This window comes from Brienomyrus brachyistius, chromosome 19 (genome assembly GCF_023856365.1).
Source record: "Brienomyrus brachyistius isolate T26 chromosome 19, BBRACH_0.4, whole genome shotgun sequence".
NCBI lineage: Eukaryota > Metazoa > Chordata > Actinopteri > Osteoglossiformes > Mormyridae > Brienomyrus > Brienomyrus brachyistius.
The window spans coordinates 13,845,482-13,851,082 of NC_064551.1; the positions used below are offsets into that span (position 1 = coordinate 13,845,482).

Sequence of the window (5,601 nt, forward strand, 5' to 3'; positions counted from 1 at the left end):
ACCACCAGCACACACAACTGACTGGCAGATTCATCGGGATGATTACGGTAGGCAGCAGTCTCCGGGGGCATAGTACCATTCAGTGTCAGCATTCCAGATCATTTCATGGAGGAGAAGGTGGGACTCAGCAAAGGAAGCTCACTTTTTGGAAGAGGTGATTTTCTTCTATCGTTCTGAGTGGGATCATGCTACCTGCTAAAAGCAAAGAGCTCTATGGAGGCTGTAACCTCCTGTAAATTCCTCTTAAATGTACAGCAACTGACAGGCATCAACGCCAAGTCATGCCGGACCTAAGGTTGTGAAATTTGGATGTATTTTCGTTTTATAAATAAATGTGTCAAGAAGGAGATCAAGGACAATGACTGGGCCACAGCCCACAAAAGCGAGAGGAATTATTACTGCCGGCCAGAGCAGCCTGTATCGGAATCAAACCAAAATATAGCCTAGAAATTTCCGCTAGTCTTAATGACAAGCTGTTTTTTAGATGTTTTCAAAGACTTTGATGGTTTAGAATCAACCATGTTTACTCCTCCATATTCCTCAGGCATAGGCCAGAAAATTAATTATTTTTTTTTTGTTTTTGAAATTTTTTCAAACAATGTGCAGCATAAGAGCTGTGTATGTGTGCGTTTAGGTTTCCATAATACATTATAAGTAAGAGACTGACTTTGATTATTGAGGGTTTATTACCCCCCCACTGTCTCATATTTTTCCCCCATGTTCCCATGAATTCTCAGCTGGTGATTTATGATTTGAAATGTCATAATCCTGGCAGTTTTCATAATACTTTCGTGTCTTGCATGTTACTTAAAGAGTTTTTATTCCAACGAGGATCCGGTGGACAGATGTAAACAGCTCGTCTTTAAGGACGTATGGTCCTTACATTAAAAACGCTCTCATTAAGTACAAACGCTAAAAACAAAGAAAGTTAAAGGCAAAGCCTGGTCACCTTGTTAAAATGATGACTCGTTGCCCTGTTGCATTTTGGATGGTCGCCCCCCATCCTACGCTGATATGAGCTGACAGACTTGGATGGGATACTGTTACACTCTCACTAATAGAGCTTGTCGACCCGTTGGTCGCTTGGTCTGGTCACAAATCGGTGCTAATTTCCCCCACGCGTGGAAGCCTATTGACATCACTGGAGTTAGGGACAAAAACATGGCGGAACACAAAACACCTTTAGTACCGCGTGAGAGAGGCTGAGTCATGCCTTTCCCATTGCCTCCCCCCCCCCACACCCCCTCCCTAGTCATGTTGACTCTGAAACATCAAAAGACTGAGCCCACATCAGTAAACAAAAAAGCTGCATTTTCTACAGAATCCTGGAAACACCCTGTGGGAATGTGGGAAAACAAGCAAGGAGACCCAGTGCAGGTTAAGGAAATGGATCTGGCAGAGATTTCTCAGAGTACCCTGAAAGGTATGTTACCTGACAAATATACACATACCGATATATACACACGTTGTGATTCTTTGCTGGATAAGCATAACTTACGGAAAATTGATTGATGTTTTTTTTTTCTCTTCCAACCCGGTTAGTTGGAGCTGGAAGCACAGAGCCCAAGGCTAATGACATCCTGGATGGTTGTCCGTGATAGTCCTTCAGATGGCACATACATATCCAGTTATACATTGTGTGTGATAGCCTAACTGCATGTGTTTGGACTGCAGATTGTATTCAAGCAAAGTGGGGGCGGAGAGATTCCACAAAGCAGGATATCTTCATTAGCCAGATAACTTAAGCCAAAAGTGAATGTCCCATAGGAATGTCACTTACCTCTCTTCCTTTTGGACTGTTTTCACATTTCTCTTAAATTATCCAGCTAACTGGATAAATCCTGCTTTGTGGAATACCCCCCTGTGGTGGGATTCAAATCCAAGATACTGGAGGTGTGAGGCAACAGCATAGCATGCTGAGTCACCATTCCATCCTAGATCCTAGCTGTCTTGTGATAATTATTGTAATTATGGAATTGCCTGAATGGATGCAGTGGTGCATGTAAAAGCCATGCTTTAGGTTATGTTTATGGATCCTAACCATTCCAGCATGCAGTACATCTGAAAGGCTTGATATCTCCCCCCCCCCCTTACATCCTGGCCTTGCAGGTCGTGCTTCCGCACCCACGCCGAGGGACCACTTAGCTAAAAGCAGGACTCGTTCTTACATCAGCGCTTTTAGAAAAGGACAAGGAGAGCTCCCCCTCGCCAGGAGTCATCAGTCAGCATGGCTAATCGTCCACAAATCTCGTGCCCACGTTTCTATCGCTCTCCTTCTGTCTGCTTGCTTCCTACGTCACCGTGACGGTCCACCACCCATCGACGATGCCTTCTTGTCCCTGTGTGTTCGACAGGGCGATGAATGATGTTGTGCTGCGCAACTAGGATGTGGAGGGAGCTTGTCGGTGGGGGGATGTAAGAATAGTATATCATTTATTGCTTGTATACTAGTATATCATTTATTAATTTCCCTATCAGTCATCCAGCTATCTTCTGAGTGTCACATCTCTCATGATTTTTCACATCAACATTTGGACAGATCAGTGAAGGGAGGGTGGTTTATGAAAAAAAGTAAAGCATTAAATTTAGTTCATTTTTTCACTTTCTGTTTCATGTAGCTTGACTACATCTCTACTAATGATTTGCTATGGAAAATAGAGAATCTACACCTTTATATTGGATAAATGGGAAGAGTGTAACACTGGTGTTGGAACAGACCCCGCATCACCCCAGATAATTATTAGCCAAGTAGCTGTCTATGTCCCTGTGCTGAGAGATGAATATAGTCAACCCTCATGAATTGGCGCTTCATTCTATTTTTTTTATTAAATATTGTTTTTTTGTTAAATATTTTTAACGTGTCTATGTATTTTAGTTCTCTCTCTCTTTTTCGTGGTAGCGCACACAGTATTTTTACAACTTATTATTTCTGTACGTCTTTACGTAATTTTTAATTGATTGAATACCTGCACCTTGTACGTACAGTTTATGTTTCCTTTACGTATTTTATTGAATTGTGCCTTGGTTACATATATGACTTCTGTCAATAAGTTAACAGTCCCGTTTGTTTACTCATTTTACCTTACTGTGAATGCAAAAGCAATGAATGTCGTGTTCTATGAATTTGTAGGGGTAATATTAGTATACTGTACTGTAAATGCGCTAGTATGACAAATACCCGATACTGTACTCTATTTTTACATCAAACATTTGTATAAAGTTTTTTTTAAAGGTAATGTATTAAGCTAACTTTTAAATAAAATTAAAGTGTTTTGGGAGCATGACTGGGGTCATATTTAGGGTTTAAACTATAGAAATAATCACAAATTACCATTTTTAGTGACTCTGCCAAACATCCGCGAATCCTCCTCATTCACCACACTTTCTGGAACCTAAACTCGCGAATGTCCGAGGTCTGACTGTACACAAGGTCATGTGATATTTTTATGCAATTTTGAAAAATGAATGACTGGGCTTTACTTACTAGCCCTTCTACTTGGGGCTAGTGCTTTGCCACAAGCATCTTCCCCAGCTGCCTCCTCCTGCTTTGGGCTTCCTCTTATTGATGGACTGGACCAGCCCTGAAATCCACCCCCCCCCCCCCCCCGCTCCATTACGACTAATCCTACGAGATAATGCATCCAGTTCTTCCCAAACCTCCTTCTCAACCAATCATGGGCTTGGCAATTATTTGATTAGGTGTCTGTGGTGGTCTGGTCTTGGAAGAAAACATGCAGATGGAGGGAATCTGAAGAAGGGATTAGGAAGCACTACTCAGCTACATTCTTTCACAGAGAATTCAACATTTTCTTTAAACCAAACTAAAACTGTCGGAGTTAAATTCCATATGTGAACCTTTGGTGCACAAATGGAAGCTCCTGATCCCAAATTGCTGCTTCTCTTCCAGATTCCTGGCATTTATGAGCACAGATCTTGTCTTTCTCACTTTCTTCTTCTCGCACCCATTGAGGTCATGCACCATATTTAGAGGCAGAGGAAACTACACGTGCCTCGCTATTTGCACGGCTAACGGCATTCTGTTGCAAACCCACATGTATTTGTTAATCACATCTCAACAGAAATAAGCATAACCTTTAAGGGAGCCTTCAGTCACGCACAGACTCCTGTCCCCTGTTCCCCAGATCCCCCATCCACAACATAATGACTGTAGATCTCTATTAGCCTGAGTTCGTACTCGAAAGGGGCATCAACAAGACCTCCTGAATAAGAACATGTGATGTTCAAAAACTGTGCCCAGCCAGGGGTGTCGGAGGGGCATGGATACCCTGGCAGATTCAGGGGGCCCAGGACTTGATAGGGTCCCCTGAAAACCAAAAAACGTAACAGTCCGGGGGGCAAAAAGTGACATTTTGTCAGGGGGCCCAGAATTTGTAGCTATGCTCCTGTGCAGCAACCGATGTAGCGTTTGATGAGTGACACCAAGCGGCGGGGTGAATCTGAGGGTATCCCTGCTCAGCCCTCCTCCCCAAACACAAGGAGGCAAGCGGGTGGGGCACAGCTGAATCTCACAGATCCTCTAGGCAGTTTAATAGCACGAGGAATCCTTGGGGAGGGGAGAATTTCCAAAGTCACTGATAGTCTGAATCAGCAGAATGCCTTATTCTAAACATTAGGCCTGAATAAAGACGGGCTCTGTTCCGCAGACTGCTGCTGTGTCTAACGGCAGACTGTCAAAAGACTTATTCAGTGGCTTAGATTCAGCACTGCCTTATCACATTAGGTTTTTCCCCTTTTCAGTCTAATTTTAGCAGCTTTCACAGATCTGCATTTCCAAACTGATAGAGACGCTCACAAGAATTAAAAAGGCAGTAATCTGAAAACAAGATTGCTAAAATAAGCCCGCTCAGAGTGACGCTTAGTGACATCATGACATCCCTGGATTCGCAATAATAATTATGCATTTTCTTGACAGAATCAAGAAGTACTTAAGAAAACAGGACCAATAAAGGAAAATTAGCATATACGTGTTTGTCCAACGTGAAAGAGAGCTTAATAGATAATTCTGTCTCTCTCTCTGTCATTTTGAATTCATGTACTTTTCTCCAGAGAATCTAGGCGCAGTATGTAACTCAATAACGCAAAGCCAGATTATGTTCAGTAATGAATTTAAAACGCAAAACTATTTTTGAAAACAAACGCTTTTTAGTCTGACTGTTGCCCAGCCTCTGTTGTTATTATTTCTGTTCAAATGATGGCAGAGCAAGGTTAATGTCATTTAATGGGATTCAGCTGCTAATTAAATGCATGTCATAAAGGTCATCATCGCCGGCTCTGTTGGGGTGGCGACGTATCGCCCGCGGTAACAGGAGAGGGCGTCACTGCTGACGTGCACCCGAGACGTAGTCATCAGTGGTGCCGGCATGGACAGCGAGTGCCAGGAACACCAGCGGCTCTCTCCCCCTCAGCACTTCAATCACACGGGCGCCACGACGACGGCATCCTAAAAGCCTCTCCTGCCCACGTGCTGGGTGGTGCCAGGGGCTCAGGGATGTGGAAGCGGAGCTTGCGCAAGTGAACTGGGGGTTTCCAAGGAAACCATAATGGGAGGTTATTTTTTTATTTGGCAGAAGCTCTTTTTTT

The 5,601-nt window shown here is 43.2% G+C and overlaps 1 long non-coding RNA gene across 1 annotated transcript; it reads left to right on the forward strand.

The window, feature by feature from the left end:
• Window positions 1-1,340: 1,340 nt before the first annotated feature.
• On the forward strand, window positions 1,341-3,278 carry LOC125714882 (uncharacterized). Its single transcript, XR_007383874.1, has 2 exons — window positions 1,341-1,423; window positions 1,543-3,278. It is a non-coding gene; the product is annotated as an uncharacterized LOC125714882 (long non-coding RNA).
• Window positions 3,279-5,601: the final 2,323 nt, after the last annotated feature.